We start from the raw sequence: 26,692 nt of genomic DNA on the forward strand, positions 1-26,692 counted from the left end.
TTATGACCTCCCTCCTAGAGTTACCATGAGCCTGTCAAGAAGCAATAATGTGGGTCCACAGAGTGCCCCACGCACAGCGGGTGCTCAGCAAACGTTTGTAGAGAAAAATCGGATGGAGATTTACTTGGGAGAACCAGCAGCAGCCCTGTCCCCCGCTGAGGAGAAAGCTGGGCTGAATCCACTTAGCAGATTCTGAACCAAAGCAGAGGGCCGGGCTTCCAGAAACCGACAGAACTTGAAGATGAGCCTGGAATGTGTCTGGAGGCAGCGGAGGGGATGGGAGCCAGGCCGCAGCCAGTGGTTCCTCTGAGCCTCCCCCTCCCAGACCAGACGCCGCCCCGGGCGGATGACGAAGTGTGGCCACTGCGATCCCTGCCCTCAGCTCGGCCCCCTCTCCCTCCCCACATCCTCTGCGAGGGCCTCCGCGAAGCATTTTTCAACTTGGTTGAAACCCTCGGCTGAAACCGAGCTCTTGTGCCCGCTCTGTCCTCACAGAGGATCCCGGCGTAACCAGGAGCTGGCCCCGGCTGTGCGGGCTCTACCCCGTTTTCTCCGCATCTCTGACCCCCCGTTTGTGCTCCTGGAACGCGGAGCTCGCCCGACGGGCTGTGAAATGGAAGGAAAACGGCCCACGGGATGCGCCTAGCAAAAGAGGCAGCCCCTCGTGGGGTCTCCCCCGATGCCAATCCCCCCTTATTCCCATTTGGCGGAGAAAACTCAATTTCAAACAAGTTTCATGATCCTTCCCCAGGTTGCCCCACCCCCAACCCCAAGGGAGCAATGGGTAGAATGCGGCTTCTCTTCTGGTTCTTCCTGGAATCAGGTTCGGTAACCCCAGCTCCAGCACTTGCAGGCTGTGTGACCTGGGATGAGTTACCTCACCTCCCCGGGCCTCGGGCTTCTCCTCCCTAGCGTCTACATCCAGGGGCCGCGACCATTCGGTGGAACCCTCGGCGGAGTGCCTGTCGCAATCACGATTACTGGGGAATGTCATAGGAAAGGACCTGGGAAATGCGTCCCCACGGCTCCCTCAGCAGAGCTACTGTTTGAGGGTCCAAGGAGAAGCTGGCAGGGCACCGGCCTTCTCTGGAACCTCTCGGATTAGGGTCAGAAGTCGGGGCACGTTGGATACATCAGAGGCACCGGCAGGCTGCAGCCTCGGGTCCCAGGCCCCTTTCCAGCCTTCTGACGTCCTCCGCGGCGCTGAGGCTCTGGCATATCTGGCCAAGGACAGCCCCGCCCCGGCCCCGTTCACCCCAGGCCACCTTGTTTCGGAGACTTCCTGCCTCCGGCCTGGAACGTTCTCCTCCGTGGCCCCGTCACGGGAGGAAGTGTGCGCAGCATGGGCCTGGGGCTTCAGGAGTGCGGTTTGGCACCTTTGCCTGGAAGAGGTCAGAGAACAGAGGCCCTATTGGAGGACGAGGGAGGGTGGGCCGGGGCCTCGCCCAGACAAGCTGACTCAAACCCTCCGGGAGGCTGAGAAACTTCCGGCAAGATGGCCTTGACATCGGGCTCATGGAAAGCTCCAGAGGCCAGGGATTCTTCCCTCCACGTCTCTGATCCTTGGGTCTCCTTTTCTCCATCCTTCCAAGAAATATTTATCAAACATCCATTAGGCTCCAGGCCTGGGTCTCGGTCCTGGGGATATAGCAGGGAACAGAGACACGGCACTTGCCTCAAGAGGCTGGCATCCTCGGAAGAGGAATGGGAGCAAACAGATAAACGAGTAGGTGCCAAAGAAGGCAAATGCCTCTGGAGCCAGACTGCCTGGGTTTGAGTCCCTGCTCTGCCACCCACCCGCTGTGTGACCTTGGGGGAATCATTACACCTCTCTGTGCTTCAGTGTCCTCAGCCGAGAAACAGCCCTGGTGAGTAGTGCCTCCCGCACGGGGCGACTCTAAGGATTAAATGAGTTTACACTGGTAACGTTTTAGAAGCATGCCTGGTGCATTGGAAGCATCTTGTAAGTGCTGGAAAAAAAATCAAATGATTATAGTGGCAGACGGTAGTAGGTGCTACAGAGAAAATATAAAGAGGAACAGGGCATGGGGGGGGGGGGGAAGAGCATTATTTTAGGTGGAGTGCCCAGAGGAGACATCTCTGAGAAGGTGACCTCTGAGCAGAAACCAGAACATAGGAAGAGGGAGACGTGTGACTATCTGATTAAAGGCAGGAGGAACGGCAAGTGCAAAGGCCCTGAGGTAGGAGCACATTCGATGGGTTCAGGAAACAGCACAGACCTGTGCATTCAAGCATCTATTCAGATGGCTGCTAGTGGGCCACGCTCCCCGCTAGAAGCTGTGGGCGTCAGATGGCCCAGTCTCTGCCGTCATGTAGGGGAGGTGGGTGCAGGGGCATGGTAGATGCTCTGAGATGTCACCGTAAGTCCAGGCTTGCAGCGAACTGGTCATACTGCATCACAGACAGGATGGGCTTCTCCGCAGTCTCCACCCCTCCCTTTTATAGTCTTGATCCCCACACTAGTCATTGTGTCTCCCTCCCGGCCCCGTTGGCCGCTGAGACTGTGACCCTGGATCTGTACAAAGCAAAGGGAAGTTGGTTGGGGAAATCAGGGGAAACTTCTTGGTGGAGGTGGCATTGGGGCCGAGCCTCAGAGAGTGCAAAGCCTTCGCTATGGGGCGCCAGGGAGGCAGGAGGCATCCGCGAAGACAGATCCGTGCGTGAAGGCACACAGGCTTCATCGAGCATGGTAAGTGCGTGTGTGGAGAGTGGGACGGCTGGAGACCGGGCTGGGAGAAAGACCCTTGCAAGGCACTGACTTTATCGTGGAGGCAATAGGGAGCCACGGATGGCCTTTGAGCAGAGGGATGTCCATCATTTTGAAATGAGCCCAGCTCTAACCCACACCGCTGATATGGGGGCCATGCTGGAAGAGGGAAGACTGGAGACAGGAGGCCAGCAAGGGGCCCCGCGAGCTGAGCGAGGACCCTTCCGCCAGCTCTGGGTCCACCCAGAAGTGGCAGTCCTCGGAGGTTCCGGGAGTCGGGGCCCCCTCAGAGCGCCAAGGAGTCTGGAATCCCCCCATTTTCTTGAGGAATATTTCCTCAGCCCACGTGGGCAGTTTTGCCTCAAGAGCTGTTTCCATGGTAACTGCCAATGCTCTAAGGTCTTAGATGACAGATGAGTGGGGACCACAGACACCCAGATGAGGCTTCACGGGAGAAGCCAGGTCACGGAGAAAGGCCCACGCTGGCCAGTCCTAGGGGCCGAGACTCATCTTCTGCCCCCAGAGGCCCTGAAGCCACAGATGAAAATTGGTTGCCATGACAATGCTGACTCCTCATTTCTGGGTCTCACTGGCCTGGGGCCTTTCAACACGGGGGTGTGGGGAGAGGGGGGAGAGAGAAAGGCAATGCCAACAGGCAGCCGGAACCAGCCGCTTCCAAAAGATGCGCATCCTGGGACAGGTGTATGAAGCAGGTAAGTCTGAAGACGACCCTCCCCCCCCCCCCAGGAGATAAGCACGGATGCAAATGAAGGAGCAGCCTCTGGGGGGTCTGAACTTTGGATTCCAGAAGGGCATCCTCCGCGCCCCCAGAACCGGTGCCTGGTAAACCCTGCTGCCATGCCTTGAATTCCACCATTAATCCCACTTTCTACTCCCCTCCTCCAATGAACTGCAGTAAAGGAAGTAATGATGATAATGACCTGTTACGAACTGAAGGTCTGTGTCGTCCCCCCTGCCCGCCCCCGCCCAATGTTCATATGTGGAAAGCTCATCCCTAACGTGAGGGTGTTAGAAAGCGGGGCCTTTGGGAAGCAATTAGGTCATGAGGGTGGAGTCCCACGAACGGGGTGAGTGCCTTTATGAGAGACCCCACAGAGAGATCCCTGCCTCCACCATCTGAGGACACGGAGAGAAGATGTGAACCAGGGAGCAGGCCCTCTCCAGCCACCACATCTGCCGGAACCCTGATCTTGGACGTCCCGGCTTCCAGAACTGTGAGAAGTCAATTGCCGTTTTGGTTACAGCAGCCAAGACGGGCCAAAACCATGACTAACATTTATTGGAAGTTTACAGTGCACCGGGCACTGTTCGAAATACTTTAGCTAATTTGCTAATATAGCATGATCTAGCTAATTAATCTAGACAGGAGCAACATTGGGTATTATCGATCCCATTTGAATATGGGTATTGTTAAGGTGAAGAAGTTGAAGCACAGAGAGGTCAAGCAATCTGCCTAAGGCCACACAGTGAGGAAGTGGCAGAACCAGGATTTGGATGTAGGCGTCCGGTCTGTTCCTCCTCGCCTACCTCTCTGGAGTTTCTTTCCAAAGCCCACACTTGCTTCTGGCGTCACAAAGCATGCAGAGCTTAGCCCAGTGCGGGGCACCGAGCAGGGGCCTGGCGATGTCCCTTCCCTTCTCCTTCCAGGCGTATGGTCCCAGAAAGGAATCCAAATATAAGTCAAAATTGTGCACCCACCCCCACAACAGCAGAAATGCTGGCCTTCTCTCCAGAAGCACCCCTTCCTGGTAGCCGTGAGCAAACCCCAAGCTTTTGGTTAGCAGCCCCTGGAATCCAAAGACACCTTCTGCCCTTCCACGTGCTCCCAGACAGGGCCCGTTCGTGCATCCATTTGGGGAGGGGCCTGTCCATTGCTTCTTTGTCAGAAGCCACCCCACCCGTCTCGTCAGGCTGCAGGGCTTGGAAGGAGATGACCCCACCCCCTGCTCTGAGCCTGGCCAATGAGAATATCCCACTCTGCTGGCCACCAATGACTGCTTCAGGAATGGGGCACAGGGCTTAGAGTGGGCCAATGAGAGTCTTCCCTGGGACTCTTGCCACCACCTGGGCAGATTCTAACAGAGAACGAGACCGACACAGAAGAAGGCCGACCTCAAAGATGCGGAAACACCAACCACACCCAAACCCTTGCTACACGTAGGGGTTCCCTCAACCAATGGATTTCCTTTACTGCTTTAGCCAGTTGGGTTGGGATTCTGTCACCGGCGACATGCCTGCCTCACACGCAGCTGTTCCAGCTCCGGGATCCCCCAGTTGAGGAGGGACCTCCCTGCAAGAGTGCGCAGCCCCCTAAAGGGGCGGCAGCTTGAGAGAGAGACTGAGGGCCTCGCAGACTTTTTTGCCTGACCCTACAATGTCCCTTGCCCTTGAGGGGCTCCCTCAGGTGCCATAACCTCTCCAGGGAAATCAGGAATGCCAAAGGAATCCCCAAATCAGAGAACTTGCCTTCACTTTGCAAACAACGCCAGCCCCCGAGCCGGGTGTCTGAGGCTCGGAGGAACCGGACGCTGTCCCACCTTGCGGGCAGGTGGAAAGAACAGTCACGGAAACAGACGCATAAATCGGAGCTGACATTTACTGAGGGCAGAGGCTTCGGTCTGTTTGTTCACGGCTGTATCCCCGACCCCTTCAACAGCGTATACGACACCACGGCGCACATGCCATAAAATTCGTTACGTCCATTCCAGGGCTTGTCATGTGTGTGGCGTTTACACATTAACAGACTCGGTCTCCACGTCAGTCTTGAAGTTAGAACTCTTCTTGGCGCCATTTACGGATGAAGAAAGAGAAGCTCGGTGACGTTAAGTAACTTGCCGCAGGCTGCCCGGCCAGGAAGCTGCAGAAGTGGGTTTGAATGGGGTGTTCGCCCCTTATGGGGCTGTGGCAGGAGCAGGGGAAGAGGGGGGAAGCAGTCTCAGCGGAAGGGGATATCCTGGAGGGGTTGGGGGACAGCAGGGACGAAGGCGCGGAGGTGGGACACAGCAAGAGGGGGAAAGGCGGCACAAAACAGGAGACCCGGTGGAGAACAGCCACAGAGAGAGGAAAAGAGGGCCCCGGTGTGTAAGCAATAGTATCTGTCCCCCTTGGCCAGCCTGGGTGATGTCAGCAACCTAGGGGCACTGACCCAGGACAGGGCTGCAGGGCCCAGGGCTACTGGGGGGAGGGGGTGGAGGGGGGGTACTTCAGAGCCCAAGTCCTTCCAAACCAATCTGCTCCTGCGTGCTCCAGGAGCCCAGTGCCCCCCTAGCATGGTGTTCGAGACCTCTAGGCTCTGACTCTGGCCGATCCCCTCCGCCTGGGGTGCCCCTGTCTTGTTCCCTAAGCTCCTCCCAGCCTCACTGAGCACTCGATGCGGATCCAGGCTGCCCTGTCCCCAGCAGTGACAACGAGAAGAAAGGACACTCATGCTGGGACGGCCAGGCGTCTGGCTGGGCTTGGCCTTCCTCTTCTCCCCATAGCCGGACAAAGCCCCCAGAGGAGAGGGAATTATTCTCCCCACGCAACAGATGTCGAAACTAGACTCTGAAAGGAACAGGGTCGGGATGAGCAGCCATGCCTGGAGCTTGGTTCTGTTCTAACGGACCCCAGCGGCAATCCACAAGACTGGTGAGAATGTCCCTCTGTCCCATCACGGTGCGTCCAAGCCCCCGAGGGACTGACGGCCCTTCCACTGCAGGGCTGTGATGAGCCTTCGAGCCTCAGACTTGCCTCGTGTCTCACTAGCAAGCTTCTCCAGGGTGACTCAGAAGCCCTCACCTGTCTCTGGGTCTCTGGGTTCTGCCCTCGGCAGAGAGGGACAGAAAGTGAGAGGCTGGGGTGACGACATTAACCCCCACTTCTCAGGTGCCAACCTCTACTTAGAACAAGCCGTCAACAGGGCAGGCTTTTCATTCCCATTTTGCAGAAGTGGAAACTGAGGCTCAAAGAAGCAAGACCACTAGCCCCAGAGCCCCACAGCTAGGAAGGGGCAGAGATGGGATTCGAGCTTGGGCCGCTCTGACATAGGAGCCGCATCTTCAGTCACGGTGACTGTCCCTGGAGTCCTGTGACTTGCCTGCTGGAGGTCCCTCTGGGCACAGAGCACTGTTTCTTATGCCCGCTGACCCCAACTGTGCCCGGGGCTGGCAGGGTCACAGCGTCCCACACATCCACCGCCCCACCTCCGAGAGCCCTCAGTGACTTGACTCACCCACCTCGGACGGCACAGTTGCCACTCGCTGGGCTCCTGGGCAGGCGGGTGGACCCCGGAGAGATCCAGGAGCCCTGAGCCGCACAGCTGCACCCTGCCAGGCTGCCAGCCCTGGGCACGGGGGTCTTGGGGGCCCCTTGGAACCCCCTGGCTCCAGCCCAGGCGGCTGACAAAAGGGCTGGCCACTGCTGCTAGCAAACCAGGATGGTGGAGTAGGAGACCCCACCCTGTTCCCAGGCGCGGGGGGGGGGGGGGGGGGAGGAAGCACGGGCTGCCCTCCCCCTCAACCCTGTCACTGCGCGGTCACCTTTCCCAAGGCAGAGCTCCAGCCTTGCCCTACGGAAGGGTCCTGCTGGGAAAACTACCCCTCCACCCTCAACGGAAAAAGCAGCTGGTTGAAGCCCAGAGGAAATTCCAGAATCTTAAAAGCCGTTGCTGGAGAGGCTTCAGGCTCGAGGGGGCTGCCGCCCTCACGTTACAGGAAAAAGAAAGTAACTCAGCGCGCCGAGAGCTTAAGCCTCGCCCGGCAGACGCGGAGCCAGATCCCGGGGCCAGGGAGCAATGTCCTCATCCGCAAGGTGGGTCGACGTAAAGACCCACCTCGGGATCCCCAATGCAGGGAGACCAGTCATCCAGCTTGGGGGTATCCCGTGAGGCGGGGCTTCCAGAACGTTCCAGGCAAAGCAGGATGGGCTGGTCAGCTTTTGTAGGTGAAGATCCTGACTCGACAGACGTGCCCCTGGGCTGTTATGTTTACAGACAGCTATTTCTGGAGGGTGACAATATTGAGGTTGCATTCCGGCTCGGCCACCGGAAGCTGTGGCCTTTATTCGATGAATGTGACAAAGCTCGGTGGTGTGCCAGGCGCCCGGCTAGGTGTGGGGATGCCACAGACAGCGAAGCGTGCGAAGACTCGTGTCTGGTGGCGCTTACCTCGTGGGCGGGTGGCAGGGGGGGGTGGGGGGAGACAGGCAGAAGACAGCATCACACGGGCACCACCAAGGGGTGCCCTTTGCCAGCCAGATCGCCTGGCCTTGAAACGGGGGGAGCCCACGCCCGGGCCCTCCGGTCAACGCTCCGGAAAAAGAACCAGAAATAAACTCTCCCTGGGTTCTGCCATGTTCCAGAACAGGTCACTCCTCTTTCTCCTCCCCACCTCCACCGGCGGAACTTCGAGAAAGACCCACGGGGCCGTTAGAAAGCTCTTCCTTTCTGGACTCAGCTGGACTCCGAGTGACCTGACATGGTCACCTGGAGCCCGGTTCAGCCCCCCGGAGTCACACAGGGTCAGCCGGCCACCTCCTGCCCCGGACGAGGGCGGCCGACTTCCTCACTCTCACGTTGGTCACCGCTTCCTCTGCATCGTTCTTAACCTCGCGCCTTCCAGCCCCCCACCCACTGGGACCCTTGTGTCTCCAAGCAGAAGGAGGAGGGCTACAGGAGGCTTTGGCTTGCGGGTTTGTCTGTTTGTTTGCTCACACTTTGGCGTGGTCCAGAAGGGATGGGGTGGGGTGGGGGGGCGGGTGGGGGAGAAAAGTCTCCCAAGAGGCTCACGTGTACAGGGGAACATAAATTAAAAATGAGAGCGAAAGGAGGAAGGGAACGTGGGTGGAGACAGAAAGCGGAGCCAGGGCTGAGGAGAAAAATGCAGACGATAAGGAATGTCCTAAATACGGAGCTTGGGTCGGCCACCCAGGGGACGCCCAGACTCCTAATCTCGGAAAGGGAAGCCGGCTCCAGCCGTCACGTGCCCCCGGTGAAAAACAAACCCAGCCGGCGGGGAACGGTGAGCCCTCCCGGGGCCGGAGAGCAAGAAGGACTCTCTCCAGCGGTCTGGGCAGAAAGGACGAGGTGTGATGGGGCGATCGGTGTCCTCGTGGACCCGCAGCCTCGAGGTCTGCGTGTTTTTGGACGGGCGTCCGTCAAATGCTCGCTGCCTCGAGATGGCGGCCCCCGCGCCAGGGTGCTGTTCGGCAAGAGCCACTTTGCCCCGCCGTGCCCGGGAAGGAGTGGCTAGACGTTCAGGCCGACGTATTGCTGGCTTAATCGGAAGACGTTTCTAGGATGTTTGGGAGTCTGGACTGCGCGGCCTTCAAGGCCTTCTCGCTGATCGTGTTTCCCTGACGTCCCGACGTTGTTAGCTAGGGCGAGGGCGACGCCATTCTCTGCGGCAAATGCTAGAACCCAGTCGTGCGGTCTCCCAGCTGGAGGCCAGCCCAGGGCGTGGTTACGCCGGCTCCCCGATGCTCGCTCGCCTGTTACCACGTTCAGGATGCTGATAAAGGCACTCACGTCCCCTACATGGTGACCCTACACCTCGGCCTGTGCCTCGGATCTCAACACGCCCCTTTCAGTTTGGACAATAAATCATACGGTTTTCCTATTGACAAATCACCCCCTCCTCCGCCCCAGAGGGAGGGAAGCCAGAAGCTCCTGAGTGCTGGCCTTGCCCGCCCACGTATGCTGGGCCCCGTGCTGAGCACTCGTCTGGGTCATTACATTCCCATGATCCCCATTTGGCAGACAAAGAAACTGAGGTCCAGAGAGGCTGTGGCTACTCTTTGAAAAGGTCCATGCCAGGGGCGCCTGGGTGGCTCGGTCGGTTAAGCAACTGACCACGGCTCAGGTTCGTGGGTTCGAGCCCCGCGTCGGGCTCTGTGCTGACGGCTCGGAGCCTGGAGCCTGCTTCGGGGTCTGTGTCTCCCTCTCTCTCTCTGCCCCTCCCCTGTTCATGCTCTCTCTCTCTCTCTCTTTCTCAAAAATAAACATTAAAAAAAAAAAAAGAAAAAAAAAGGAAGTACTAAGAATTTCAAGACCAGTAACGGCAGAACGTTAAACCAAGCGCAGGCCCTACTGAGCCCCATGTGGCTGACCCGCCCCTCCACTCTCGGGGAGATTTGGGAGAAGAGTCTTCTCCACTGCAGGCCCAGCAGGGCAGGGGTTTGGTGGGGTGGGGGTGGGGGTAATCTCAGTGGGGAGGAGGGAGCAGGGGATCGCAGCAGACACCCAAGGAGTTGCATGGAGGGAAGGGCGGCCAAGCAAACCCCAAGGGAAGAGGACATAGAGGGAAAAGGACATGGAGGAACAGAGAGGAGGGGAGGAGGGGGAGACAGAGAATGACCGAGAAGGTAACAGAAGCCTCTAAACTGTGAGGGCGGGGGAAGAAGGACTAAGGCAGAGCAAATACAGAGATTCAGAGTCAGACACACAGAAGCACACAGAAGGGGAAAAGGTTGAAAGCAAACTTTCTGCCTGACTCCTGAGAAAGTCCGTGAAGTCCTGACGGGCCCACCCCAGAGTGGGCCAAGGAGGGGACCCCACGAATGGCCATCCTTCCGGGGGGTGGTCCACAGCAGCCTGGGAAGTAGAGGGCACGTGGGTGTTTTCTGGTGTATTTGGGTACATGTTTAGGAGCGTAATAAGGGCAGCCTTGGGGTAGTTCCAAACTTCCCAAAGACCAGAGAGCTACAGAGCGAGGTGTGAGCCTCGGCTCTGGGACAGAAATGTGAGGGGCCTCGGCTTTGGGATGGAAGGCTGGAGCCACATAGAAACACGCTGATCAGAATATGCAGTGGCCGCTCATCAATGTCTTCGGTTAATTTTAACAGGTTGGGATGAGCACTGGGTGCTGTATGGAAACGAATTTGACAATTATATATATATAATTTATTGTCAAATATACATATTGACATATATATGATAATATATATATATTTGACTATATATATAATTTATTGTCATATATATATGTATGTGTGTGTATGTGTATATATATGTGTGTATATATATAAATATTTATATATTTATAATATATAAGTGTATATATATATATATATATATATATATATATATATATATATATATATAAATCTCAACAGGAAGCCGTGTCTGGGGAGGTCCTGGCAGAGAAACCACTGGCTAAAAGCCCTATAAGATTGTTTTCTTGACTGAGCATATGGCTGTTCAGTTATATTCTCTAGAAGGTCTCTCTGCTCATTGGATATGAGGGTCAAAGAGAGCCCACAAGGACACATTTTTTTCCTACAAACATTTCACCAAGTTTGTTCTCTTGGAAAGAGACACACAAGTCAACTGGCTTGACCACCCGTGTCCACAGGAGGCCAAGGGCACCAGGAACACATCCCAGCATCCAGAATGAAACGGACGCTACAGGGAAGGGCGGGCCCTGCATCAGACACAATTAGGACCCTCTCAGGCTAGGTTCAAAGTAGGCCAGGAGGAACCCTCTCCTTGTGACACTGAGGAAGCTGGAGTCAGGCAAAGCTCGGTTTAAAACCCTACGTGTGTTCATGTGATGGTCAAGGGGATCATGACGGTAAAAGTCACAAGGATTACAGTTTAACGAATACTTTATAATAACCACTAGCCTAATGGGCAACTGTGCGTGATTGTCCCTTGGCTTTTGTAACTTAAATTTTTGACTACGCAACACAACTCCATCTAATTGGTGATATTCAAAACCATCTAAAATTATTTAAAAGTTGGAATGCGAATCCAGGGCACCTGGCTGGCTCAGTCAGTGGAGCATGTGACTCTTGATCTCGGGGTCATGAGTTGGAGCCCCCTGTTGGGTACAGAGATTACTTAAAAATAAAATCTTGGAAAAAAAAAAAAAAAAAAAGAAGGCAAATCCTCATTCCTACCCTGTCACCATCCACTCAGTGCCCCCTGGACCTATCGTCGGCTTTTATTTGTTTCTCCCATCCCCTTCTGGTTCCTTTAAGCAAATATACATGTGTATTCTAATTTCTCTCCCATTTTGCACGAAAGGCAGTATATTACACACACTATTTTTGCAAGTTGTCTATCCTAGCAGTACACCTTGGAGATCATTTCACATCAGTATAGTGTCTATCCTTTTTGATGGCTGCATAGTACTCCATTGTTGGTCTTGCCATCATTTACTGAACCAGTCTCCTGGATTTGAGCACTTGTTTCCAGTCTCTTTACTACTAGGATTCATTGTTGTATATGTGTTACATAGTATTGCAATCAATCGTGTGGGTGTGTGTGCGTGTGTGTGTGTGTGTGTGTGTGTGTGTATCATTTGCTACTTATTCCCAAAACTGTCTGGGGCTCTCAAGCCCTTCCTCCGTGTCACAAGGAGAGCAAACAACTTTTCAGCCGTCCCTTTGCACTGGCTGTGCTGTGTTTTAGTTCATCAAGAAAATGCTTCAGAGCTACTTAGACTGTTAGTCCCCAGAGAGCCCAAGCCATGTCTGTGGTATGAGAAATCTTGGTTTTTCTCCTAACTGTCCAGCTGTTCCAACTTCTGGTCCTCCATTTCCATGTTTATCAGAGGGAGGGAGAAACCATCCGCAGGGCCGCTGTGGGGATCAGGGATCAGGAATATATTTTGCAGATGTATGAAACGATCTGCAGCGTGAGGGAGACAGATTTGTGCCCAAGGCCCCCCTGCCAACCCCAAAGGATAGATCTGGTTTCCCAGAAAAGAAGCCAGTCAAGCTGGAGGAGGCAGGCTCCTCAGAGAACAGGGTAGTGATGGGCCAGCTGGCACGTTTCTGCTGCTATCCCCAATCTCCGAGGCTGGAGCCTGAGCTTGTGAAGAGTCGTGTTCTAGAACTGGCTAGGCAGCCATGAGCGGCCCCAAGCCACCATCAACTTAAAGTTGTTTTCTGCTTCTATTCTGTTTTAAAATAAAACTGGGATCGCATTCCTGGCGGGTAGAGAGCCCTCTCCCCTCTGTGGACTGGCCCTAGCCTTCCTGCCCCCTCAGGAAAGAATCCAAAGTAATTTTCCACCCATTGCTCGTGAAGAACAAATCCTGGCAGGCAACATGGCACCCGCCCCACTCCCGGGCGGGAGTCCTCGTCTCCCCCTACGGGGCTCTCATTTCTTCCTAACTCGCCTCCCAGAGGAAGGGCCCCAGGTGGCTCACAGAGGGGCCTTTGTCTCCCTCCTCCTTGCTTTCTCACCCTTCTGACAAGAACCCTGGCAATGTCTCCACTGGTGCAGGTTTCCAAGAGCCCCCGCAGTGTATAACCACCAGCTGCCCGTGGGAACCGTCACCGTCAGCCCTCAGGACCCTTCCCCTCGCTCACTTTGTTCCAGCCTCCCAACAGCCCTGGTTACCACCCCCGTCTCCCAGTTGCGGCAACAGAAGCCCAGAGGGGTCAAGCAACCTGCCCAAGGCCACACAGCTACCGTATGGAGGAGTGAGGACTTGAACCCAAACCCGTGGTCAGCACCTCAGCGTGACGGGAGCAGGCTCTGGAGCCAGAACATCTGAGCTCAAATGCCGGCTCCGCTACCTACTACCTAGGTCGCTTAAATATCGCGTGCCTCAGTTTCCCTCTGCAAAATGGAGCAGTAAGAGTACATACCAAATAGAGTCGGTACTAGAATTAGATAAGAGGAGTACGTTATTGAATACGATTACGATTCTTAGGCTATTTTGAATTATATTGCCCCAGACACGAATGTGGGACAGTCATGAGGGAGTAGGATCATAAAACAAACAAAAAACTCCTCTCGGAGCTTCTTTCACACTAGGGTATAAATATCTGACGACAGATCACACATTTCTCATTCATACATTCAATAAACCTTACTGAGCACACACGATCTGCCAGGTATCAGCCAAGAGCTGGGAATACAAAGATGTAGTTCCCACTCCGGAGAAACCCCAAGCCAGGGGGCGGGGGGTGCAGATAATGAGTAAAATCACAACACAGCAAGCCCCGTGTGCTGGGAGAACACACAGGCATGGTACCCACGCCAGCTACCAAGTCAGGGAAGGCTGCCTGGGAGAAGGGAAACTTGGACAAGTGAGAGTTAGCCCAGGCACAGCAGACGCCAAGGCTCAGAGGCATGAGAACTTGGCACGTTCGGGCCAGGTGGCTGGAGGAGAAGGTCACGGATTAAGTTCGGATTTAAAGCTTTGACGGTGTAAACTCAGGCACTGTGTGCAGCAGGGGCAGAGTTTTAGCAAGAACGGGTGTCACCCTAAAATCCCAGAAGGGGCCCCTTTTAGGGAACAAAGCCTGTGCCTCTCTCTCTCTCTGAGCCCTGGGACTTAACATCACATCTAGTCTGCAGTGCTTTCGCCTGAGTTCCACCAAGAACCCCAACCCTCTCCAAGGATCTGAGACTCAGAACGAAATGTTCCAGGCCTCAAGGGTCTACAACTCCTTCAGCTTCCCAGGTGAGGAGAATCCAGAGTGCCAGGCTACCTCCCGGGACCCTCGCTACTTGCCTGCTTAACCAGGGGCAAAGCCCTCTCCTTCCTACTTTATCCTCCCCCTGCTTTTCCTTCCTTGGCCAGGATCACAGACACTTGACCCACTGTGGCTTTCCTCCAGCCTGCTCCCATCCTCCAAGCTGGAATGAGCTCATGCCTCAGGCCACGCCCCTACCCACGCTAGCTCCGCCTACCTTCCCCTGCCCCAACCCAGGACACCCTCCCTGCTCAAAGCATTCATTCATTCATCTGTTCTTTATTATTATTATTTACTTGAGAGAGAGAGAGCATGTGTGAGTGGGGAAGGGGAGGGGGAGAGAGAGAGAGAGAGAGGGAAGGAGAGAGAGAGAGAGAGAGAGAGAGAGAGAGAGAGAGAGAGAGAGAGAGAGAACCTTAAGCAGGCTCCACGCTCAGCACTGGACACAACATGGGGCTCGATCCCATGACCCTGGGATCATGACCTGAGCCGAAATCCAGTCAGACGCTCAACCCACTGAGCCGCTCAGGTGCCCCTCATTCACCCATTCTATAACAGGACTAGAAGCTGGGCCCTGGAGGCTTTAGCACAGTCATCGCCAAAGAAACACAGTCCGACAGCCAAAAGCACCTAAAAATGACTCAAATTTTTTACTGGCGTCTCTCAAAGAAAAACAAAGAGTACTGTGGTGGGTGTTGGGTGTCCAGCTCAGATCCCTTTTACTAGCTGAGGGCACCCATCCCACCGCTGCAGAGAATACTAGATGCTCACGGCTCACAGCTGGCCCCTTCTCCTGGGAATTGCCCTCGGCTAAGCAGGGGCTGCCTCCCTCCAACTGACGGGGGTGCGATTCAGGCTCCAGAGCTCCCCATGGGATCAGGCTAAGAAAAGTCTCCACCTGAGACCACATCCTTGCTGGGTTCCCGCCCTGCTCTGTCCTTGAACGTAAATTTAAGAGTGTGCCAAGCAATTTACTAATCAAGATAAATAATACTTTAGTTCCATATTTTCACAAAGCGAAATTAGGGACGCCTGGGTGGCTCAGTTGTCTAAGCATCTGACTCTCGATTTCTGCTCAGGTCATGATCTCCTGGTTTGTGGCACTGATCCCCGTGTCGGGCTCTGTGCTGACACCGCAGAGCCTGCTTTGGACTCTCTTTCCCCCTCCTCTCTCTGCCCCTCTCCTGCTCAAATGCACATGCGTTCTCTCTCTCTCAAAATAAATACACTTAAAAAAAAATTAAACTAAAGCATAAGATACAAGATGAGCAAAATATCAAAATTTTAAATGAAGATGGAATCCAGCTCTAAGCTTGCGTGACCCTACCTCGTTCGCCTCTCCCTAATCCCAACCCTGTCCGACAGCACATCCTCAAAACCTCACATTCACCCAAATCCTTGCCTCAGGCTCTGCTCTGGGGAAACCCGACTGAAGACAGATATCCAACTCAGAACCCAGCCCTCTCTCCCTCCCTCCGTCTCTCTCTCTCTCTCTCTCTCTCTCCCCACTGCCCTGACTCTGAGTCATGTGCTGAACACTCACATGGGAACCATTTCACTCCGTTGCCCAAAATGGGCAACTACTCCGTGCCAGGTACATTCCTGGCTCTGCGGTCCGGCTCTGGCTCTAGCTGCCGGAACCCTCACCTCCATGCCCAGGGCCCAGTCTCTTGGTTCTTTCCAATCACATGACCTCAGCCACTCCTACGCCTACCTGGCTTGTCCCTGAGCTCAAAGGAGCCCAAGAGACCGCGTTAGTTCAGTGAACTGCAAACTTTGGGGTTTCGTGAGCCAGTTACATCTCCCGAACAGTTGTGAGACTGCCTTAGAGTTCCCACCTTTCCGTGTTCGCCAAGTGAGGGTACCGCAAAATTAAAATTGCCCTTTACCGCCCCCGCCGTTTCGGAAAAGAGACGGTATTTAACGCCAACAAAAATCGGTGGGACAAAGACTCATCTTCCTCAGCTGAAAACATCTCACTTTCTGAAAAAACTCATTCCGTTGTCTGCATTCTCTCTCTCTCTCTCTCTCTCTGTTTGGTAAAAACTTCACCACATACAGGTTCCAGTGGGCTGGGGTTGTCAATCCCCCTGTTCGACATCAGGGGAAACTGAGACCCGAAGAGCAGCTCTGTCTTTCCCGCCCAAACCCCGGTCCTCGAATGTTCCCCTGAGGGCGACAGGGATGAATGAGGTGCCAGGCAAGTAGGAGACATGGCTTCCGGTCACACTCTGCTCCCAACCTTCTGAGAACCTACACCAATCTCTTTCCCCCTCTGAGCCACGAGCGCGTGGATCCTCCAGGCGACCATGGACTTGGAAGGCGCCCCCTGGTCCCGCAGAGAAGAGGCAGGGCAGAGGCCCCACCTGAGCTCCTGAGCCAGGGCGGCCAGACACACGGGATTGGACACCAGCCTTCTTCCTCTGACATCATGTTTGGGCCTCAGTTGCCTCTTCTGGAAACGAGTTCTCAGATCCTTGGCAGCCCACGGTTGGCTCACAGACAGCGGCGCAGGCGCTGAGGGTTGGACGCTCGGCAGAAGCCAAACCACCTGGGGCAAGAGGCTGGCCAAGCGCCTCAGACGAGAGGCACACAGACTGTTTCCTTCCAGAGAGACCCAGCCCAGACCAGAGGTCCGTGACTCCAGCCGGGGAACCCTAAAATTTGTGCCTTTGTGCAGAACCTTCCCTGTCCCCAGTAGAAGGGTTCTTGAGGCCCCAGGCGCCATCTGGGCCCTTGGTGGTTCTTCTCTCTGGGAGCCGACCGTCATCAGAGGCGATGCCGTGGAAGGAAGTGGGTCTCAGTTGTCCGGGAAACTGCGCCAGCTGTCTAGCCACAAATGCAACAGGGTAGACAGGAACAGGGCTCACCCAAGTGGCAACTTTGCAAGCGTTGTGGTGAAAGCTGTCTGGGTTCAAACTCTGGCTCTGCTGCTTACCAGCTGTGTGACCTTGAGCATGTCACTTAACCTCTCTGTGCCTATATTCTCACACAATATAGAGATGGGAGGGGCGGGGGGGGGGAGGGGAAGACTCAACTGTCCGTGAGCATCCCCCTCAAACCTGACGATCCATGCGTTTTCTACCCCAAATGTCGCTGAATGAGCCACAGAGACAGGAAACCAGAACACAGATGAAGGTCCTTTCCCTGGAGCTGACCCAAGGTTTTCTGAGGGCCACAAGTTTTGTCTTTAAAGGCAGGGGCATATTATGGTGCTGAATGCAAAATTCCCATGCTTTTTCTTTTTTAAATAAAGCGGATGCCCTCAAAATAATCTTGTGTTTTAAAAATAAGCACATACCCTCAAAATAACTCTAGTGAGGGTTCGGTTTGCCCTAAGGGAAGGAGCGGGGCTTGAGGCGATGCTCCAGATCCCGGTCCCCAGAGTATGAGGGTGTGGGGTGTGGGCCTCTGCTGGTCATCCCCTCACGAACATGCACTGAGTGCCCGTGCTGTGCAGGGTGCAGGGGGGCTGGGTGCCCGGGGTACGTTTGCTGGACAACTGAGGCTCACTTCTTTTCATGGCATCTCCTCTCAGCCAGCTCCCGGGGAGAGGAAGCCACTGAGAAGCCAGCCGGCCCCGGGAGCTTCGAGGACCCTCCCTTTCCTCAAGGTCAGTTCTTGCTTCTGCCCGGAGATGTTCCACTCAACTTCCGGAAGAATTTAGAACACTGGCTGCAGAAGAATGGAGAGAGGAGGAGGGAGGAGGAGGGGGGAGGAGGGAGGGAGAGGAGGGGTGAAGTGGTCACAGGGCAGGGAGGTACACTGAGAAGACAGGGGCCAGCCAGCCTTTGACCCAGCTTCTCATAGTGGCCTTGCTCTGTGCCCTACCTCTGGGGGTGGAGCCCAGAACCCCACGAATGCTGGAGCCCCCTCGGGAACTTGAGCATACAGAGATGCCCCCAGCTTCTCCATAAGACATCAAGGGGAGAAACCAGCTGGCCACCCGCCCCGCCCTGGGGGAACCAGACGACGCCCGGGGAGGCCTTTCGGATGGTTCCAGAAACTTACCACTGACCTGAAGCCAGGAGTTCGTTGTTGGTTTTTTTTTTTAAGTTTATTTATTTATTTTTGAGAGAGAGAATGAGCCAGAGAAGGCCAGAGAGAAGAAGAGAGAGAGAAAATCCGAAGCAGGCTCAAGACCGTCAGTGCGGAGCCCAGCGCGGGGCTCGAACTCCCGAACCCGTGAGGTCATGACCTGGGCCGAAACCAAGAACTTGATGCTCAAGCCGCTGAGCCGCCCGGGTGTCCCATGGAGCTCTTCTGACCTCACCCCTACACCCTCTCCACCACCCTCGCCGCGCACCCCGAGTTTTCAAGAACATGACCGTAAACAAGGTGAAACTACGCCCCCAAAGCCCCCCTCCCCCCGCCACGGCGAGAAAGCAGAAAGGGGCAGAGCTTCGTACGAATCCACCCCGTCGCTAGGGACACGGACCGGCTGCCAGGGGCAAACGCTTGGCACTCACTGCTCCCTGGGCCCCAGAGCCACACGCACTCCGTGCGCGGACCCCCAAGTTCCAGCTTCTTGCCTTCAAACAGCTGATGGTGGCAAATACCAAACAAACAAACAAACAAGATATAAAACGAAATAAAACGTGCCCTCCCCTACATTTATCTCCTTCCACCCCCAAAAGCCCGTGAGGCAATGCCATTCTGGCCCCCCTCCCCCCTCCCCCGTACAGATAAGGAAACCAAGGCCACGGAGCCAGGAAGTCAAGGAATGGGAAACCACGCAGCTGGATTCCAGAAGCGGCAACATTCGTGCCATCCTGCCTCTCCAAACACACCCTGACCAGACACCTGACCTGCCTCTCCCCACAGCGGCCCAGTGGCACAGCCCCGGGCCTCTCGCAGCGCCCCCTCCAGTGCCCACGCGAGGAAGGAAGAAGGGCCCCTGAGCGAGAAGACAGCGTTACCAGTTCGGCAAAGGGTGACAGGGACACCTGTCCTCGTCCAGGGCCCAGGACATGGCCGTGGTAAGCACCTCTGTCCTCTGTGGGAAAGTGGCAGGCCGGTGGGCGGGCAGTGTAGACACGGGGTGTGCCAAGATTGCAACACTCGTCCCCAAGGCCTCCGGGGCCTGCCCTGTTTCTCTGAGCTCTGCTGGAGTGCAGCCTCATCACATTAAAAAAAAAAAAAAAAAAAAGTCAACCCAATTCGGGCCACTCCGTCTACAAGAAACGGGAGGAGCAGAGAGGCGCTGGTGGAGGTGTGAGGGAGTTGGAAATACAAACTTGTATGGAGTTGGCTCAGTAACTCCCTGCCCTCGGGTCTTTATAGCAGGACCGGGCCACGGCTCGCTCGCCTCTGGGAAAACCCCTGGCCCCAAGTCTCCCCTCACCTTGTGTCCACGGTGCCCGAACGTCCGCCGGCACAGACATTCTCTGCTGACTCTGGCCATCGTGTTCGCAAGCCCCCACTCCCGTAAGCTATCAGCAGCTGCAAACACCTCAGTGTGAACGAGTTGATTGCTTTGGTTTTCAGCGGGACATCTGGGTGAGAACAGGCTTCTGACCGAATGGGGCATTTGATTAAAAAAAACAAAAAACAAAACAACGATACAGGAGATAGCCCTGATTGGAATAGGGAGGGTCTGTGGCAGAGGTAAAGCAGAAAGGTCTAGAAATCACAAAAGAGGAGGATGTGTAGACTCTGGACAAAGGGGCCAGGAAAATAGGAATAGCCCTTGTGGTTTACGGTCAAGTGTACAGGCAGGTACGGGAGGAGGTATCAGGAGCCTGTCTCCCTTTGTCAGCAGCTGTGTGACCTTAGGCAGTCGACCAGCCTCTCTGAGCCTCATCCTGGACAGGAAAGTATGGCTGTAAACAGGCTAGGGGGCTGGAGCAGAAGGGGTAATTCAAGAATTTAGTCTCATTTCAAAAAGCATTTACCAGGGACCTCCAGGCACCCATCTTGTTTTAAAAGCCCAGAAGTCTGAGGCACGCCCCCTTGACAGGGACCCACTCAGTGCAGGGCCCAGGGCCAGGCCCTTTACATGGATTATCTCATTCAATCTTCACCCTGCAACGCAGGGCTGATCCTGTTATCACTTTCATTGGCAAACGGGGAACCCGAGGCCGAGAGAGAGCAGCCAACCGGGACGCTGTGCGAGAGAGCACCCCGCTGGTCGCCAGGGGATTCAGGAGTGGAACCCAGGTCCGTCTCGTCCCAGACTCCAAATCATTTCCCTGTGTGCCCCATCACAGGGCCCCCCCAAAGGGCAAAGGGTGCATTTCAAAGGCAGAGAGGGAGGCCGGCTAGAAAAGACCTGGTAAATTACAGAAGGAAGGAGCCGGCGAGCACACACCCTCTCTCTGGGCCTCAGTCTCCTTGGCTGTAAAATGGGACCCTTTGCCCTAGCTCCACACCAGAGAAACGACGAACCTGTGGCCCCGGAAGACAACCTTAAAGCAGGACAGGGCAGAAGCCCAGCAGGGACTCAGCAAACGGAAGCTCCCTGTCCTCTGTGGGCAGTGGAAACAACACACGAAGCTCTTAGGAGGAGGAACTGTGGGTGATGTTGGCTTCCTGGGAAATGCAAGACGCCAGAGCAGGGAGAGGGCCGAGACTGTGGAGGGAACAGAACGCCAGGAATCGGTGACGGGGAGGTGAGCGGCATCGCCCAGCCCAGCCAGGCTCCGGGGAGCCGCCCTGCCCTGCCCTGGGGCCTGCTCCTGATTCCCAATTCCCTTCACGTCTGAGGTTTTTCGTGGCGGGGGAGGGAAAGGCCAGAAAAAGAAAGGCCCATTGAGGCCAAACAGGACCCGCGCCCCCCAGGAGAAGAGAGGCTGGTGATTCAAGGTCCCCACCCCATCCTGCCAGGTTTTGGGGCCAAGGCAGGAAATGGAGGGGAAGGCTTGGGGTGCAGCGTGACCCTGGGAACGGCACACTTGGCCTTTCTTGGCCCCTCCTGGCTCAGGACCTCCGGCCCCCACAGTTCCGCACCCCTGGAGCCAGGCCCCCTCACGCAGAGGCCACGGTGGTTTTCAGCCCCACCTCCGAGCCACACAGGATCTCACGGAAGCCACACGACACCCCCGTGAGCCTCATTTTACGGAGGAGGAAACCGAGGCACAGAGCGGTCCAGTGAACTTTTCCGGGGTTCACGGCCGGCGTTTCAAAACAGGTCTGGGAGCTGGCGGATCTTGGGCTTCTACCCGCCGGGTGGCCGTTCCCCTCTTACTCAAGGGACGCCCTTTTTCTTCGTGACCCAAATCCCTGACAGTCGAAGAGGCCCCTTGTGAGTCAAGCCTGCCGTAAAAGAGACTGCAGACGGCCTGCCCTCCCCGAAGGCTCTGTCTTGACGCCCGTCGGCTCTGTGTCCCCAGCCGCTGGGAAGCCAGTGGGCCCTCCGGTGCCCGGCCCGGCTCCGTCTGGCTCCGAAGGGCAGTGGCAAGGTCTCCCCACAGGAAAGGAGCCCAGGCCGACCGCAGCTGCCATCCGAAATCAGCCTTCTTTAGCCCTGGAGGAAACATCTCGTTTCTCCCAAGCTCCGTGTCCTCGTCTGGCAGCAAGTCCCGGGCATGGGAGGAGAGGGGACCCCGTCATCCAGTTAAGAAAGCCACCAATGCAAAGCAACGCTGAGCTGGTTCATGGACCAGACAGGCCGGGAGACAGAGCCACAAACCGACATGCCCTCTGCCAAGTTAGAAGTTCAAACTCAATTAGTTTGGGGCTGCCTGGAATCTTCAATTGTGCAAACGTCTGAGCTTCAGCTCGATGGGAGTTCGGAGACATGGGCCTCAGGACAACAGGATGCTGCAACGGGGCAGCGCTGGACCACCCAGAAAATTGCGTGGGATCTTCAAGACCCCGCAGAGCGTCCAGACTCCCTCCGGCCACTCCCTGCTCCCACCCACCACACCACACACCCCTCGCTCGTCCAGCCTCCGGATCTCCGCTCGTGCTGCTCTCCCCACCTGAAGGATCTTTTCTTTCCGGCCAACTCCTGCTCCAGCCAACTGGAGGCCTCCTCCAAAGCCAATTCATCCTTGGCACCAGTTCAAATCCGCACTTCCTTCTCAAGGCGCCGTTTCCTGACTTCCCCTATCAAAGCCATCCCCAGCGAAGCTCTTTGCCCCCCGAGGTACTTTGCACACTGAGTGTAGCGGGCAGACATTAATCTGAGTGTATTTAGCAATACGCTCTCGGGGCTCCCGGGCGGTCCGGCCGGTTAAGCGCCCGACTCTTGATTTCGGCTCAGGTCAGGATCTCAGGGTTCGTGAGACCGAGCCCCATGTCGATCTCTGCCCTGACAGCACAGAGCCTGCTTGGGATACTCTCGCCCTCTCTCTGCCCTCCCCCCTACTCTCTCTCTCTCTCTCTCAAAATAAAGTTTCAACAAAACAAAAGAAAAATGCACTCTCAGTCAAATGGCCGGGGTTCACCTACTTTACTGAGTGCACGATGGACGGAAACGTCATGGGTGATGGTGACCCGGGAGCAGCTGGCACCGTGCGCCCTGCCATTAAAGCCGAAATCTGGCCACACGGACACCAGTCTGCATACACGCCTGTCTGCCCGCTTGACAGGGAGCCCCCTGAGGGCAGGGCCTGTCTCTCCCTGTATCCCATGCTCCTGGCACACAGTAGGCGCTCAGTAAATGCTGGTGGGGTGCGTGGAGGCTGTATCCTGGCTCTCTCGCTCCCTCCATGGGAGTCCCTCTCCCTTTCTAAAGCTTATTTCCCAGCTGACAAGTGAAAGCGTGGACTAACTCACTCAGGCCACGGTCTGAACGTTCGTTTCCTCTCCACCCCCACCCAGCCCACCCACCCCAATACATACGTCATGTCCTAACCCCCAGCTTGATAGTATTAGGAGGTGGGATCTCTGGGAGATGATGCGGGGGATTAGTGCTCTTATGAAAGAGACCCCAGAGAGCTCCCTTGCCCCTTCCATGGTGTAAAGACACAGCAAGGACGGCAGTGTGCAGCCCAGAAGAGGGCCCCCACTAGAACGTGACCGTGCTGGCACCCTGATCCGGGACTTCCAGACTCCAGAACCGCCAACGGTGAGTTTCTCTGTTTAGGAGGCACCCAGTCTCTGGCATTCTGCGATTGCAGCCCCAACAAACTAAGACCTCAGGAATGACAAATGACCATCTCAGATGACCATTGTCATCCGTCGAATTTTAAGGTCAAATCCGGTTGACAGACTGTCATCGGGGATGGGCTCTACCATCACCCCCCCCCCCCACACACACACACACACACACACATCAAGAGGTGGCCTCTGCTGCTTTTCCCTTTGAGTCTGGGCTGGGCCGATGACATGCCGCGATCAACGGAATGTGGCAGAAGCGATGCTGTGCCAACCCCAGGCCTACGTCCTCAGAGGCCCAGCAGCCTTGGCTTTCACTGTCCCAGAGCCCTGAGGCCCCAAGTAGAGAAGTCCAGACAGGCTGCGACAGGGGGGAGAGACAGCCCGAGTCCCAGCAGGATGTGGGGCCATCTTAAGCGGTCCCGCCCGGGTCAAGCTCCCAGTTGCACGTAGCCCATGAGTGACCCAACTTTGTTCCACGTGACTTCCACGTGGGCCATCGCTGCAGAACTCTGCCGAGCTACAAAACTGTGAACAAATACGTCATTTCAAGCCACCCCATTTTGGAGAGGTTTGGACCACAGAGTTAAATAACTGAAACATTTGGGTTCCGCTAGAGGGAAAGGCATGATTGGGTTCGTGTCTGCCATGGCTCGTGAGTGAGGACCGTGGAACTCCGTCCCTGGACTAGACAAGGTCGAGATCAATGTCAATTCAATCCAGTGTCAATTCAAGATTTTTCCTGGGCCTACTAATGTCCATCAACTGATGAATGATGAAGAAGATGTGGTTTACACACACAACGGAACACTACGTGGCAATGAGGAAGAATGAAATCCTACCATCTGCAACAACGTGGATGGAACCAGAGGGTGTTATGCTGAGTGACATAAGTCGGTCAGAGAAAGACAAATCATGTTTCCACTCATATGTGGGACTTGAGAAACTTAACAGAAGACCATAGGGGAGGGGAGGGGAAAAAGTAGTTTCAAATAGAGAGGGAGGCAAACCCCATAAGAGACTCTTCAATACAGAGAAAGGGGGGGGCAGGGCAGGGGAGAGGGGAAAATGGGTGATGGGCATTGAGGAGGTCACTTGTTGGGATGAGCACTGGGTGTTGTATGTAAATAATGAATCACGGGAATCTACCCCCAAAACCAAGAGCATACTGTATACACTGTAGGTGAGCTAACGTGACAATAAATCATTTAAAAAAAAAAAAAGATTTTTCTTGGGCCTGTTGGACATGAACATTCCAGATTGAGAGGGGATCAATCTATCAGACCTGAACCCCACTAGGACTAAACAAATCAGATGATCCCTCTTAAGATGTTTAAACAGGCGACGCAGAGAGGGTCGGGCAGTCCTCAGCAGAGCCAGAAGCAGAAAGAGAAGCTCAGGAAGAGAGAGTATTGTTGGAAACTGAGACACATGGGGAGAACGGCAGAACAGGAAGTTGCAAGGTCTTGCAGCTGAGGGGACGAGAGAGCCCCTCCCTTGAGCCACCTCAGATCCTGAGAACCTTCTAGTTGAACACAAGCCTGGCTGGGCATCTGGAGCAGGACCCCGCAGGTTGGCACCCACACATTCCCAACCATGAGCCGCCTTTCTTCAAGGGTACACACAGCCCACGAGCAAGGCTCGGCCCTTCTCCCCAGCATGGGGCAGAAACAGAAGAGTTCTCATGTCTAGAAATCACTAGGGTCTGACATAGAGGCTCAACCACCAGGAGGATCGCTGGTTCATGGGGAGCCCTTTACCAGGTTCCAGCCACCATGTTCCACGCTTAACTTGGGCACCTTCATTTCTTCCTAACAACCACCCTATCGAGGGCATACTGCCGTCTCGTTTCATAGATGAGAAACTCACTTTGCTCAGAGCAACAGGGCTTGTAGGTAGTGGGGCAGGAATTTGAATCCAGTCTGAATGACGCCAAAGCCTGGGGCCTTCGTCGGGCCTGATGATCACCCACACGCTTGGGTACAGCCTCATGGGCTGTTCACGCCCACATCTGCTCTGACTGGCCAGCGCCCTGCTGGGTCAGCTGTAACTCTAACAGTGGCCATCTGAACTCTGAATTTCCAAATCTAGGAAACAAAGAGACACAGATCAGCGTTCGAGATATCCCTCACCGTGACGGGCAGAATAATGCTACCCCCGCCACACCAAAGATGCCCATGTCCAATCTCCCAGAACCTGAGAGTATGCTACCTGACACGGAGAAAGGGGCTTTGCCCATGGGACTGAGTCAAGGGTCATGAGATGGGGGAGATTTATCCAGGGTCCTCGCACAGGTCCTTCAAACTGAAAGAGGGAGACAGGAAAATCGGAGCGATACGATGTGAGAAGGACTCGACCCGCTGCTGCTGGCTTTGGAGAAGGAGAAAGGGACCATGAACCCACCAGTGTGAACAGCCTCTGGGCTCTGGAAAAAGACAAGGGGCTGCATTCTCCCCCGGAGCCTCCGAACGGAGCACAGGTCCGCCAACACCTCGCTTTTTAGCACAGTGAAACCTGTTGTTGACCTTCCGGACTGGAAGGGAACACATGTGTTACTAGGCCACTAGGTTCGTGGAGGTTGTTACAGCAGCAACGAGAAACTCATACGCTGGTTATTTGAGCTCTTCCTCTCAGACTCAAGAATTCACAGATGCTGATGACCCTTCAAGCAAATTCGGATAACCAGGGACGGGTGCGTTCTGAATGGCCCCCTGCCCTTGAACACCACCCCTGATCATCTTCTGAGCACTGCAGACACACTCTCCACCCTCTGAGACAGGGGGACACGGAGACTCGACAGGGATGGACTTAGCTGAGCTCGCCCAGGTGGCTGGTGCCAGACCGAGCTCTATTGTCTCCTGGCCCCCGACTCTCAGAAGGAAAATGTAGGAGTCACTGGGTCTTGCACCAACAGCCCTACCCAGCCGCCTCCTTACACAAGAGCTTCCCCCAGGGCTGGGATCAGAGGACCCGAGTTGTGAACCTCAAGAAAGCAGAACCGATTCCCACAGGCTGCCTACGTTGCAGCTGACCCCCCTGCTGAGTCAGCTGCTGGTACTTCCAAGTTTACAGAGTGTCCGTGGTGGATGGAACGAGGCCTGAGCTCCCCCCCCCCCACCCCCCACCCGAGCCCGGGACTTCTCCACGGGGCGAGGCACGAAGCCAGGAGACGGGCCCAAATGATCTTTTCCAGCCCGGGGACCCAAGATCGCACGGCGCCAGACTCCCACGTCAACCCAGACACGCGAGGGCGAACTCCAATGCCCACCTTCCGGGGGATAAAAGTAGAAATGTCTTCCCTGAGCTGACCGTGCGCTGTACTGTGCCTTGTGTATATGAACCCATTTTATCCCCTGCCACGGCTGTGAAGGAGGCATGAAGAGGGTACCCACTTTACGGATGGGGATGCTGAGGTGACAGGAGGCTAGGGGACAGAGATGTTATCTGAACTCTAGAGCCACGGGCTGTGGAGTCTGTGACCATGTTATTCCA

At 55.5% G+C, this 26,692-nt stretch overlaps 1 protein-coding gene and 1 long non-coding RNA gene across 8 annotated transcripts in view; one reads left to right on the forward strand and one right to left on the reverse strand.

The window, feature by feature from the left end:
* The window catches only part of CMKLR1 (chemerin chemokine-like receptor 1), a 49,042-nt gene that overhangs the window by 15,762 nt on the left and 6,588 nt on the right, over window positions 1–26,692 (reverse strand). The window contains exon 1 of one of the 7 annotated variants that reach the window (XM_019467230.2): window positions 19,078–19,204. The exons of 3 other annotated variants lie outside the window; for them this stretch is intronic. The gene's annotated coding sequence lies outside the window, so the exon portion shown is untranslated. Of the gene's footprint in view, window positions 1–882; window positions 906–6,959; window positions 7,143–19,077; window positions 19,205–26,692 lie in introns of those variants that run through there. 3 more of the 7 variants (XM_019467229.2, XM_019467231.2, XM_019467233.2) reach the window with 3 other exon arrangements.
* On the forward strand, window positions 7,213–19,119 carry LOC128777015 (uncharacterized). The gene is made up of 3 exons (XR_008422152.1): window positions 7,213–7,537; window positions 17,697–17,771; window positions 18,235–19,119. It is a non-coding gene; the product is annotated as an uncharacterized LOC128777015 (long non-coding RNA).

The sequence above is a fragment of the Panthera pardus genome, unplaced genomic scaffold (genome assembly GCF_024362965.1).
Source record: "Panthera pardus isolate Hobbes unplaced genomic scaffold, ASM2436296v1 HiC_scaffold_15, whole genome shotgun sequence".
Lineage (NCBI taxonomy): Eukaryota > Metazoa > Chordata > Mammalia > Carnivora > Felidae > Panthera > Panthera pardus.